General features: G+C 35.8%; 1 long non-coding RNA gene across 1 annotated transcript; it reads left to right on the forward strand.

Moving 5' to 3' along the window:
• Positions 1-11,474: 11,474 nt before the first annotated feature.
• Positions 11,475-14,271, forward strand: LOC125191365. The gene is made up of 3 exons (XR_007171088.1): positions 11,475-11,713; positions 11,806-11,955; positions 14,131-14,271. It is a non-coding gene; the product is annotated as an uncharacterized LOC125191365 (long non-coding RNA).
• Positions 14,272-14,899: the final 628 nt, after the last annotated feature.

Consider the following 14,899-nt stretch of genomic DNA (forward strand, 5'->3'; position numbering starts at 1 on the left):
TAATTATCCCATGATTTATCCATCTAGGATTGAGTTGTGGGGTTAAATCTCATTAACCAAACACACAATAAATTTAATCCCGGATACAATCTTACAAACCGAACACCCCTTCCGGAATACAACCACTAAGTCCGTGCAAAATGTGTAGACGAGTAGGAATTAACCATTCTTGAAATGTTCACATGCAAGTTGTTATTTGCCTATAAATACATAGAGCTTTTTCTTGTTTTTTCCCAAAGCTTTAAAATTTGAATATAAATACATGAACTTTAGATTTTTTTGATTTTTCCCCTAGAGTTAAAATAAAAACACAGTGGCAAACTAATAAAAACACTGTGGCAAACTAAAACTTAGATGTGGCAATCAAAATTATAGTAGCATGTTTATATTAATTACAAAAATATACAATAAATTTGAAGGCTCTTCCGCTGGCGAGTCGAATGAAAATTCGAAGATGAAGCATTGGAGGAGGCAGTAATGTGACAGAGGACATGAAGGCAAGGTAATTCCTGAGGTGTGACGTAAGTGTTGAATTTTGCCAGTTTGCTCTGTTTGTTGCTGGTGGAATGTAAACAAATTTAGATGAAAACATTGATGTGTTTTTAAGCTTGTGGTTAAAACTAAAACTATATTCAGCTAAAGTAATGGGGCACAGGCGTAGCATCATAGCTAGATCGAAGTTTTTCTATCAACAGCAACAGCTGTTTGCCCCTTCACTTTCACACATTACTGGCAGTGATCGTGAGCAGTTACCTGCGAAAAGGAATCCTGATATCCTTAGCAATTTATGCTGCCAATTCTCTGCTATTAGGAAATGTATCTCGACTTATGGGATCTGAGGTTCCGGTCCGGCTGGATATGGGATGATTTTCCATACAAATATGTCGAAGGTGCCTTTGGACATTGAGGTTCCTACTGAAGATTTGAATGGGTGGCTGATAATGCCGTTAAGGCTGCTCCCATGGTGAATGAAGTGGCCACTGCAGCAGCAGCTTCAATCAGTAACCTCAACATCATTGAATTTGTACAGAGTTACTCTGGTTTGGAATGGTGAGGATGTGTCTATGAAGCCAAAATGTTCTTTCTCTACTTGAAATTAATAAAGCACAATGTTATATTAAATTGTTGATTGGATTTTTGTTAGGTGGGCATCAATTGTAGCTGCAACACTTCTGTTGCATCTCGCGTTTACTCCGATTCAAGTATATAACCTGCTGTATTTTTCCCAGAATCAGACCATGTAAGTTCTCTACCAGATTTAAATGCACATTTTGGCAATTTTTTTAAATTGTGCTTGAATGAATAAGAACAACAAGGTAAGTATGTCATGAAATGTGAAATATACTCAACATATGTATTGTATATTAACTGCCAAGAAATTGATGTTTCGATGACTATGCATAAATTGTATTGTACCGTGTTGCAGTAGAAATGACATAATGTTGCCATTGCCAACTGAAAAATCCCTCTCCGGCAAGGTATGAGATTTAGGCTTTTGTTGTGTATTTTACTCTCACAATTGGCTTTTGTTCCTCCATCCTGCTACCATTGCCTTGAGGAGTTGATCTTGTAGCTAGCAACTCATATTCAGCTATTGTTTGACAGGATATCGGAAAACCTGAACTGGGAATAACCAAATTTTTTGATAGGTATTGTCTTTTCCTTACGAGTTACTATCTGTTAGTCAGTTCTTCTTGAGTTAATAGATCAAGAAAGAATAGAATGGTGAACACAGGAAACAATTTCCGTTGTAAATGACATATGATGGATTATGAGGCTATATACTTTTTCTCACTTGAAGACATGTGGCCTAACTTTGATATTTGGGCATGCATTAACTGATTGATGTATTTGGATATCGGTCTTGCAGCTATGGTCGATTTCGGTTTTTGGGATTTATATGCTCACACATACCTGCCATTGTTATTTTCACAAGTGTAAGATCACTCTGTTTAGTATGATTTTGCACCCATCTCTCGAAATTGTTTGACAGTTTTAAGGAATATTTCTATGACGTAGATAGTCCTATAACTAATAAACTGTAGACAAACTCCTACTATTTGGAATAACAAAAGATTATCATAACATCTTCATATATCTCTTTCCATTCAGGTTTTAAACATGGTGGAGAACGTACCCTCTTTTACAACAGGTGGAACATTATGGTTTACAGACTTAACAACTCCCAATCGCGTGGAACTTCCAATCCTTCTGGCGTTGACATTATGGGTTCGGATGGAAGTAAGCTAACTTCTCCAATCATATCCTTCGTTTTGAAACAACTTGTTTGTTCCTTTGAGATCTCACCCTCTGAATTTATTTTATCACCAATTCCTCTTCACTTGCTATATGTACAAGGCGTGGAACCTCGCAAGAATATTAGTGAACGTTGGCCAGTTTATGCAGCATCACTATCATACCTTGTCGTTGTTGCTGCCGGATTCCCCACGGTTTGTTGTGCATTTACATAACACAAAGCCATAAAAGAAATGATGGTTTAGTTGTTTGGAATGGATAAACATGCATATTTGTGTAGGCTATATACTTTTCTTGGATTACCTTTAACCTATTTTCAATAGCATATGCATATGGTGAGTGAGTTCTCTTTTTATTCTTTTTTTTTTTAATTTGATTTTTTTGATATGTTTATAATGCTGCCTTGCTTTTTTCAGTGATGATTCACCCTCGAATTCAGAAATTGTTGGGGTCATCAATGACGAGACCACCTTAGCTTCGAAATGAGAAATCATGAAATTAGAGTGGCCAACTATATTAGGAGTAGCATTTTTGTCTCTTCAATTAATCAACATGGCCAAGTCATTTAAATATGGAGTACATACTAACTAGGATATGGTGATCGAATCTGTAATTTCTCGATCAATAAATTATTGCTCGATTAGGCCACTCAACAAGTTCTAATGGTGTTTTGTTTGAAGTGATAATACCAGCGCAGGTCTTTTTTTAATGAAACAAATAAATCAAAATAAACTGAATTTCCTCTGAATGGTGTGCTTCAAATTTAATATAATAAAAAAATTATATATTTGATTAAATCAATTATCAAATACCTATTGGCCTTAACTCCGGTCTATGAGATTGAATGAAATGGATTGGATATTGAGTACAAAGATAAAATTTGTCGGAGTAATATAACTCAAAAAGAATGCACAGAATAAATTGTAAACAAGTTATAAACCGTATTCTAATTAGGCAAGTCGAGAGTTTTATTTATTGTACGACAAGATATGCACCGATAATGCTCTCAGATCAGACGTGTCGTCTCAAAAGATAAAACAACTTGTTCGTTGCAATAGCAGATGTAGGACATTATTTATCATCATATATTCAAGATTACATAATTGAATATAAATAAAGCAAGATCTTCGAACAACATGTATTTCACGTAAACCATAAGCATAATAGGATCGAGATATACCTTGGCGATCCATAGCGGAAGCGATTGAGGAAGGAGGAGACGATTTCCTTGAACCTTTTCCGGCGTAGTGGCGCAACTCCAAGGATTTATTTCTCTCTCTTTCCCTCGTTTATGTGTTCTCTTAATGTGTGTGATTTGATGGGATCACCACACTTGTATTTATAGGCAGCAGAGAGGACAAACCCTAATTATCAAACCCTAAAAGCCCTTTCCATCAAAGAGGCCCAAAATAATTAGTAAATATGTTTCTTATTGACCAAGAATATAATCTTCCGTCTATTAATATTACTAATTGATCACAATCAATTCTAATCAAATATTACTTGATGGCCAAGGGAATGAATATTCATTCCATAAAAAGATTATATAATCAATCTTTTTCAATCATTGGCAATCAATCGTACCATATATATATATATATATATATATATATATGAACATAGGGATGTATTCAGGTCAGAACGTTAAGTATAAGTAAAACTCAAAACACTTGCAGTCCATTGGATCTTATGATCTAACGGTTAGATTAATGCCACGTGTCATCTAATGATGTAGAATTTTAGACTAATAATGTAGCTCGGATAATAATGTAGCATTTTAGTTTAATAATGTACAGTTTTAGTCTTACAATGTACATTTCCATTCTAATAATGTACCTCGGCGAATAATGTACATTTTTAGTATGATAATGTAGCTTATCACAGCCATCCAATCTAAGGATCTAAGGGCTGTGATTAGTGCTGTGTTTTACACTAAGATGCTGTAAGGACCCTAACACACCCCTATGAACATATATTGTAACATCTCGGAATTTAGAACCCTAATTTTAGAGCCCTAGAATTTATTAGTGATGACGTGGAGTCGTGAATGCATTTATTGCATGTGATGCTATGACCGAGTTGAGTCTAGGGTTTGCATTGAAAGTTTGAAAAGTCAAACTTATTGATTTTATGATGTGGCATGTGATTTATTAAATTGTGTGATTTATGTGGTAAATTAATTGTTTAAGGGTGAGTGAGAATATTAGAGAAAATTTCCATAAATGCTTGTCACCCTAATTCTTGAGATTTTCGACCCCCTTGAATTTTTGAAGAAGAAATTCTATTTTTCCGGATTTAATTTAATTCTTGGGATATTTATCCAAATTAAATCCAAGACTCAAATATTTCCTTTTGAAGAGAGAAAAAAATCGAGCCCCTTTGTTTCTTGGTGATTTTCGAAAGTCACCTATTGTGGGAAGGAAGGAATTATTTTATTTTAGTTAATCCCTTACTTGATTTCCTTCCATACCTAGAATTTAATTATTCTACCAAATCTTTCCATACCTCAAGAGATCTTGCCTTACCTTATTCTAGGCAATATTTAAAAATCCATGCCTTATTTAAAAGGCATAGGGACGCCTATTTCCATCCCAAGTTGGGAGAATCCCTATTTTTATTTTGTTCCGTGATATTTTATTCTACTCCGTAAAATATACCAAAACAAAGCCTTGGCTATTTTGAGAGCCTAATTTTCGAAAACTAGGGGGATTTGCCCAAGGATCTATTTTTGTTAATTCTTCTTCCCTACTTCACAATATTATTTTATTTAATTGTGGAGAATAGAATCTTACCAAATATTCTAAAGATCTCATTGGACTCTATAAATAAGAACCAAAAACCCCTAACCCCAGCCCCATAATTTTCGAAACCCCCTCCCCTCACTCTCTCAAATTTTCTTCTTCCACACACCAATATTTTATCATCCTTTGAGAAGAATTTAGAGTTTGAACGCCAAGATTCTTGAAGAACCGAGTTTCTACTTTGTTTCTACCGATTGTTTTCTCTAAAGAGGTATTTTGTTTATGAGTTCTTCTTCTTCTTCTTCTTCTTCTTCTTCTTCTTCTTCTTCTTCTTCTTCTTCTTCTTCTTCTTCTTCTTCTTCTTCTTCTTCTTCTTCTTTCTAACCGATTAATCGGTCTTCTTGAACCCTCATACATCTTAGTTGAGTGAAAGTGGGATAAAAAGGGATGTGGGAATATGTATGTGTGAGCGGTGTGTGTGTGTGTCGTGTGGTGTGTGTGTTTGATGGTTAAATATTCTTGTGTGATGAACATAATCTTGATTAATTAGTAATGATAAGATAAATCAATGGAAGAGGGAAAAGGAGTGTTGAGACATGCATGAGTAAGAGTAGTATTGAACATAATTTGTGATATGTGCCTATGTGATTAAAAGGTGAAACTTTGGTTGCGAAGCCGGATAACGGAAAAGCGAAACTACTTGAAAACTAAGCAATCGAGGTGGGCTTTACTCTAAAAACTCTCTTTTATTTTATCAAAATGTTGTTTGGTGGTATAAGGGTGGTTTAACTGTTATGCCATGCCTATGTTTGTTTTTAATGTGATACTTGACATGCTTATACGATTTCGGGTCTCGAGTATGGGCCGCAAGCCCTACCAGGCTGTGTACACGATGGGATCGGGAGCCGTCCTTGCTAGTCGGCCGGTCTCGTGGGCGAAAAGTGTGGCCACACTTTCGTCGCACCATGGAATGTTGTGATTGTTATTTGATGAGAAAATGGGGGATTATTTGACTGGCCAGTCTATGAAAATATATTTTGTGATACTCGTGATATTTCTCTTTTATAACTGCTTAAAACTCGAGTTCACTTGGTAAGTGATGGCATAACTTATAAAATGTTTTGGCAATGAGCTCACTGAGTATTTCAAAATACTCAGCCCTGCATGTGTTTTCCTTATGTGCAGGTTGAACGATGACGAGTGGTGGCGGGTGTTGAGTTTGCTCGTTAATTAATTAAGAATGGTGGTTATGAACTTCAAGTATAGTTGTGTCTTCATACATAGCTATTCTTTCTCTTGGTCGTCTTCCGCTGAATTTTGATACACTTATGAATTTGTTTTGGAATATTGGCATCTTGCCTTCGGTTTGAGACCTTAGCCTTTTCTTGTGACTTTGTCTTGGATATTTTCGTCGTACTCTTCAGATCTTTTCATCGTTATTTATGATACCTTCCCTTTTCTTGCAAATTCCTAGGTTAAGGTATTGCTTTAAATACTCTGATAATTCATTAAATTCTTTTGGCCAACACTCTTTAAATGAAACCCTAGCCTATGTTTACTTCGTTGGAGTTTGTTTGGGTAGCAGCCGACGCATTTATTGTACCCTAGGAGGGCGGGCTGTTACATATATTCTCTTTGGAGAAATATAACATGATTATTTAATTAATTGATATGTGACAATAATTAATTGATAGTCAATTAATTAGGGTAAAATGTGTCTTATACCAAATAATGTATTATACTAAAATCAGCGTACATATGCATATCAAATAATAAGTATATGCAGGAAAAGTAGAAACAACTTTATTGAATTCAAAATATCTATAACTTAAGTGTCTGAACCAACATGGAAACATAAAGAATTAGACGTTTCCATACCCAAGACCCATTATGTTAACTTATTCCATAAATGTCTTAGGCGGTAACACCTTAGTCAATGGATCAGCAACTATAAGCTGCGTGCTTATACATTCTATAGATATTCTTTGTTCCCGAACTTTATCTTTCACGACAAGAAACTTTAATTCCATGTGTTTAGCTCCTTGAATACTTGTCATACTTACAGAAAGATACGATTGCACTATTATCACAATACAATTTCAAGGACATGGATATTGAGGAGACAATACCAAGGCCTGAAATAAAATTTTGCAATCATCAATGCTTCAAAGCAAGCCATAAATTTAGCTTTAATTGAAATCCAATCATTTATAGTTGATCAGATCTCCTTAATGTAAGCATATAATCTTTTGCCCCTTTAAGTATCTCATTATCAACTTTGCAGCTCTCCAATGTTCAATGTCAGGGTTACTTTGGTAACAACCTAGCATTTTGAGCGCAAAGCTAATGTCTGAAAGTAAAGACTTGAGCATATATCAAACTTCCCACAATAGATGTAAAGGAATATTTTCCATCTCTTTAGGTTCTAATTCAGTTTTTGGACATTGATTCAAACTGAATTTGTCACATTTATGAATTGGAACAACACTTGGAGAACATGCACTCATCCCATATCTCTCTAAAATTCGATCTATGTAGTTTTCAGAGACAATCCTAACACTCCACGTGATCGATCTCGTGATATTTCTATTCCAATCACGTAGGATGCCTCACCTATATCTTTCATGTCGAAATTTTTAGAGAGGTAATTCTTAGTGCCATGTAGTAATCCAAGGTCACTACTAGCAAGCAATATATCATCAACATACAAAACCAAAAATATGAACTTGCTCCCACTAACCTCGAGGTATATACACCGATAAGCAGTGTTTTCTTTAAAATCAAAAGCACTAATAGTGTCATGGATTTTAAAATACCATTGTCGAGAAGCCTGTTTCAGTCCATAAATTGATGTCTTAAGTTTGCAGCCTAAATTTTCATTCTCTTTCTTAATGAAGTATTCAAGTTGTTTCATGTAGACTTCTTCTTCCAAATCATCATTTAGAAAAGCTATTTTCACATCCATTTGATGCAGCTCCAAGTCAAAATAGGCTACAAGTGCCAAAATGATTCTAAGTGAGTCCTTCTTTGATACATTAGAGAAAGTGTCTTTATAATCAATGCTATCTTTTCTGAGTATAACCTTTGGCAACAAGTTTGGCTTTAAATCGATAGATTAAACCATTTATGTTGAATTTGGTCTTGAAGACCCAATTACACCCAATACACTTTTGTTTATCGGGTAATTCGACAAGGTCCCAGACTTTAATCCATAGATTTTAACTCTTCTATTATGGCATCTATCCATTTATTAGAATTATTACGCTTAATGGCTAGTGAATATGAATCTGGACTGGTATGTGTTTCTATGCCACATTCAGATTCTTAGAGATATACCATGCGGTCATAAAAAATGGCCGGCCTTCGTTCTCGTTGAGAACGCCTTAATGACACTTCTGTAGATGCTTCTTCCACACCCATGTTCAATGACTTTGGCATCATCGTTAAGTGGTTGGTCATTCAAATATTGTTAGGTTGTTCAACAATATTTAGTACACTTAATTCTTGAGGAAATTAGGGAAGAATGTTATACCCTTATTTCATTAATGACCGCATTACGAGTGTTAGAACTCCCACTGATCTCACCATTCTCAAAGAATAATATATTTCCAGTTTCCACAATTCTCATGCTATCATTAGGACAATAAAACCTATATCCTTTGGATTTTTCTGGTAACCCATAAAGTAACCACTAACTGCCTACAATCCAATTTCTTTTCTTGCGAAGAGTATACTCTAGTTTCCGCTGGACAGCCCCAAACATGAAGGTGCTGCAAACTGAGTTTTCTACCTGTCCAAAGTTCATAAGAGAGTCTTTGGTACAACCTTACTAGAAATCTGGTTTAATACATAAATAGCGGTTCTAAGAGCATAAATTCACAACAATATAGGTAAGGTAGAATTAACATTCTTCTAACCATTTCCATGAGAATTCGGTTTAGTCTCTCAACAACATCATTCTGCTGAGGCGTACTTGGCATAGTATATTAAGCATAAATGCCATGCTTTTCTAAGTATTTGGCAAAAGGTCCATGTAATTGACTTATTTTAGAGGTACGACCATAAAATTCACCACATCTAGATCGAATAATTTTCACCTTTCTATTTAATTGTCTTTCAACCTCAGTCATAAAATGTTCAACTGTGCTTGAGATTTTTCTTGCAATAAATAAATCCATAACGCGAAAAAAAACGTCAAAAACGTCAATAAAGGTGATAAGATATTTTTCCACCAAAATTCAAGACATCAAAAGGTCCGCAAATATTTGTATGTATAATTTTAAGGAGCTCATTGCTTCTTGTGGCATTTTTAGTTGTGTTTGGTTTGTTTACATTTAATACAATCCATACAAACGGTAATGCTTGTAAAGTCTAAATTCGAATGAATATTATCCTTTATAAGCCTCTTAATTCTTGCACTAGAAATATGATCCAGTTCCTTTATGCCATAAGAATGATAAATTCGACTAAATATTATCCTTTAGACGCTCCTTCCGATGCAATGTGAGCATGAGATGCATCTATTCCATACTTCTTCATCTTATGCTTCTTCCTAGACCAATACGTTTTCCAATTCTTTAAGAGTCCACTAATCTTTTATAGTGAATCAATTTGGAATGGTCTATATTAAGGAGGTAAGGAAGTTAGGATGAATTGGACAAAGAAATCTTCATCCACCTGTAATCCTAACTTTTCCAGCTTAGAAGAGATGTTATTTATGTTCATCACATGCTCGTACATAGTCATCATATTGCATGCTTATGAGATCCTTCATAAGTTTTTCTGCAAGAGAACTTTATATGCAGTTGTGAAACGATCCTCAACATTCTGCAAACATTCTTTTAAGCAATGTCAGTCGTCGAGAGACTTTATCTGCAACGAATATTCTAATGAACTATAAACTTAGTCCTGTTAGATTTTTCCCAAGCATTATGGGCAATCAGCCAAACTACTTTGATCATAAGATAATTGGCTTATCATTCAACAGTGTTAAGTCCAAGTCCATTACTCCAAGAGTGAACTTAAGTTTCTCTTTCCATTCAAAGAAGTTAGTTCCATTAAGTTGGGGAACGTTTGAGGTAAACATACTAGTAGCAAAAAATATATGTTTTTACATTATAGGAGCAATTAAGAAATGAATGCTCACATATAAAAGCTTTGAATAATAACACGAACATTAATTTGAAAACCCATATCATGAGACAATTATGAAAACTCCTTTGGGTAGTCTTCATACAATAATAAAAATCATAAGCACAGCGGAAGGAGTTGTAACCATATGGTCATGTGTATGAAGACACATGCCACGAAAATCCTACAAAAGAGATGAGACGACCACCAACTCCACTCAGCCACCAGTTCATCACTTGCTCAACCTGCACATTTAGAAATACATGCAGGGCTGAGTACGGGGTACTCAGTGAACACATTGCCGAAAGATACACATATAAGAAAAAGTTATTATCATGCCATCACAGTAACACACGGGGGTTTTTCTTAAAGGCCCGAGCTTACTAAGTTCATTTTCATAAAGTTCGCTTGATCAAGCTAAGTTCATTCCATCAATCCGCCATATCTGATAGTTCATTGTGTGTCGGGAAGGTGGCCACCTTCCACGATCACATTGACCGGCCAACCCTTACGATGACTCACGGTCCATTCCTTTGTGTACACTAACTCGAATAGGATCTTGGTCCTATTGGAGCCGAATTCGTTTCATTCATTCATTCATTTGGCATCGCCAAGCAGATAGGCATCATAAAACAAATAATTTATGGCACGATAACATTTTAAAAAAAAGTAAGTGCAATTTTATCAAACAAAAATCATTTCATATATTTGATAATTTTATCCACACTTAATGTGTTGGATATAAAGCCCACCTCAAAGCTTCCAAGTAAAACTCTACAAAAGCTCAACCTTGGGTAATCAAACTCCGCGAACACGCCCTTCTTGAAAGAGTATAATGATTTAAATTAGTTTTTATGAACATACATAAGGTGCATGACATGAAATGATCCTACATGTAGTATGCGTCCTACGTTCGGGGTTCGATCAAGATAACTTCATTCCACTTAAAAAGTGGATCTCTATTTCATAAGAGACCTTAAAATTTATTACTTGGGAGATGGTTCATTTAGCTCCTACATTCTTAACTTCAAGAAATTAATTAAGTAAGGAGGGCAAGATATTAATTAATCATAAGATTAATTATTTAAAAGCTTCAAACATTTCAAGAAATATTAATCCAAAATTAAGAGATAAGGTTCATTTTATTACTTATGCTTCAAAGCCCAAAATTCTCATTTCCTCTAAATTCTCGGCCCATAATAGAATAAATAAGAGACCATCTTGCTAAATTAATTACTTGGCCCAAAGGGGAGGCCCAAAAACTTGAATCAAATAAACCCTAAAACTCAAGATCAGATTTTGAACAAAAGGGGCGCCTCTTTCCTCCCCCCCTTCCCTTACGTTCTCACTCTCTCTCCCTACTGTCCAGCCGCCCACGGCGTCGCCGGCGAGCGACGCCGGCCGCCGCCTCGTCCCTCCATCTCTCTGCCTCTACACCTCTCGACTCTCTCTCGGTCTCTCTCTCTCCCTCGGCCACGAACCACCACCTCCGCCGTCGCCGCCGGGCCGCTGCTGCCGTCGCTGGTGGGCCGCTGCCGCCGTCGCCGCTGGGTACACGGCGGTCTCATCGCCGTCGACCGAGAGAGGTAGGAATTCCCCCATTTCTCCTTCTTTCTCTTCTTCTTTATTTTCTTAAATTGAAGGCTTAGGACTAACAATTAAGTCTTGAAATGTGAAGATTTGGATAGATCGTGAAAAGGTGGTCAAAAGAGATTAATTTCGTCACGAATCGCCGGACAGCCGCCGGAATGCTGCCGGAAAGTCGCCGGACTACTGTCGCCGCTGCCGGGCAGAATCTCCGGAATCCGGCAGCTTCTTCACTCACGAGGTAAGCTTTCCAAGATCGCTATTATTGTACGATGTGGTTGTCTAAGAACTTGGACATTTCCTTAAATGATTTCATGTCTTGGCTTTCATTAGTTGATGCAAAAATCTATTCTAAAAAGATCATATGCATGATTGCTATGGAGAACCATTAAGGGGAAAAGCATACAAAAATAATATGGTGTTAATATGTAAATTTCCTAATGTTCATGCTTGGATGATTATGAAAATGGCTATGTAGCAAGAATAGTTATTAGTAGAATTACCTTGAGAAAAGGAAGAGAAGAATGATAGTGAGTAGGAAAATGGACTCCTCTTCTTCAAACACTTATATGCATCCTCATTTTGATAGAATTTTGTTTAGAGAATTTTTATGGTTGAACAAAAGGATCAAGAGGGGAGATGGAGTGGTATTTATAGAGAAAATGGGTGCATGGGAATGCTTGGTCATTGATAAGGCTCGTTTCATGCGTTGGTTTTGGGTTAAAATTATATGCTTTTGGGGGAGATAATGCACAAATTTTGAGCTTAAGTGTGCAGAAATCTGTTGGATCCGGGAGTTTGTGTAAATTGACCTGGCAGATGCAAAATAGCTGATTTTGAAGTAAAATACCAGAAGTCGTCGCTCGGACCTAGGAGAATCAGGAAGTTGACGACAGGAGTAGAAATGGAGCAAAAGCGCAGAAAAAGTCATCTACCTGGTCAAGGAGACATAATGGCGTAATGGAGGTGAAGCGCAGAAAAAGTCATCTACCTGGTCAAGGAGACAGAATGGCGTGCTGACATGAAGATCCTCAATTATTGCAAGGGTAAAATGGTCAAATACCGACAAGAAGTTGCCTTAGGGTTGAAGTTAAAGCCACTCTATAAATAGAAGCTTTCCACAATGAAGAGGGAGCGCTTAACGCTATCGTAGTTTAGGTAGGAAGCTCTCATAGGTGCTTAACGCCACCGCTCTCTTAGTTTAGTTCGATAGTTTGTTGCTTTCTTGGCTTAAATATGTAGTTTCATCGGAGGAATTGACGACTTCACCTTTGGATCTCGACTTATTTTCGGTTTTATGAAGATTTGGTGTTTATTTTCATGTTATTGATGCTATTTACTTATGTTTCTTGGATGCTTTTTGCAATTGGTAGCTTAGATATTTAGATCCATGTTGTTTACATGATTTCCAGTAGTTTAGAGGTTGAGATTTAGTTGTTCACGTGCTCGATTTCTGAGATCCGATAGTTTAGGTGATGCATGCAAGGTAATCTGTGTTCATTTCGTTTTCTGCTTGACCCAGTAGCGTAGATCTGGTAGTTCTAGCTTGAATTTCGTGTTTACGTCTCGTTTTGAAGCATGCTCTGTTTTATTTCGTCAATGGTGTTGAAGCTCTGTTCTATGCTCTGTTTTTACTTGGTTGTTTGGAGAAGATGAAGTAGGAGTTAGTTAGAGAATCAGATCTGCTTTTTGCTTTTGCTTTTTGGTTTTCCAGCTTTTCTGTCAGCCCAACTAGTTTGAGAAAAATGGTCCCCACTTTACTTTTACACTTTGTCTGCCTATTTTAGGAAAGCCTTTAGCTTGGTTAGTAAGTTTCAATTGTTTTCTTTAGTTGCTTTCATGATTTATTAAAATGATGAAAAATATTTTCGTGTTTAATTTTCCTTCCGTACTTCTCCCGTCTCCTAGGTCAGGTAAATAGAGTCCAGTTTAATTCCGCCAGGTCAAGTAGATTAGAGTTTTAACCCACTCAATGAATGCGTGGCAGCAGCCGACCCCTTTTCCGCTTGTGTCATAGAAACGATCTCGAGTAGGTCCATAGTCCCTGTGGTTCGACCCCGCTCTTGCCGCTTATACTTAGTAATATTTGTTGCATTAGTGGGAAAATTATAAATCTTGTTGAAAGGAGGGACACGTGCGCACGACACACGTGCAAAAGCCTGATGCTTGGTCATAAACTTGATTCAAGGAGGAAATGTATTGTCCAAAGGGTAGGGACTTTTTGCCAAATGAGGCAAGTTGTCCAATCAATCATTCACAATACCATAAATGGCAAGAATATTATGTCTCGTCCCTTAAAAAGACGTGAGCCGTCATTTGGAAAACGTGAGCCGTCGTTTGATAAGCGTGTTTGATGTGATTTGATTTCGTCGATCGTCTCGTCTTGATTTAACACGCTTCTTATCCATTCGTGTAGGTATCGGGATTCAAGGCGTGACTATTGAGCAAGATCCGAAGGGCATGGAGAGTATTTTATTTTTAATTAATCTTTACTTAAACGTTGAACTCGTGTACGGACTTTTATTTGAAACTCGGTCTTCACAAACGGACTTTTATTAGAGCAAACTTTATTTTGAAATATTACTATTTTTGTTTTCCACTCAAAATATACTTCACAACGATTAATCATAACAAGAAGTAATAATAAAAAAAATTAGACGCAAAACTTATATATATATATAGATCGATGTTCTAAGCCTTAGGGTAAAAAGTCGGGGTATTACAAGTATATAACATAGGTATACTACTAGTATTTTACAATTTAGAATTTAAATATTAGTATTTAATAAATAAAAAAATTGATGTGAATGACTATACTATTTTGTTTGACGATAACAAGAAAATAAGTATATGAACGCATGTATTCATTTTTATGACTAAGAATTTTAATAATTATTTAATACTAATAAAATAATTTGATGCGAATGACTATAACTATTCCTTTGGATGTTAACACTAATGGATTAAGTATGTATGTGCATTTAGTCATTTTTATGACTTAGATTTTAATAATTATTTAATACTACAAATAAAATAATTTGATGCGAATAATTATTACTATTTCGTTAGATAATAACAATTAGAAATTAAGTATATATACATATGTACTCGTTTTTATGACTTGGAATTTTAATAATTATTTAATACTAATAAAATAATTAGATGCGAATGATTATTACTATTAC

Source organism: Salvia hispanica, chromosome 5 (assembly GCF_023119035.1).
Source record: "Salvia hispanica cultivar TCC Black 2014 chromosome 5, UniMelb_Shisp_WGS_1.0, whole genome shotgun sequence".
NCBI lineage: Eukaryota > Viridiplantae > Streptophyta > Magnoliopsida > Lamiales > Lamiaceae > Salvia > Salvia hispanica.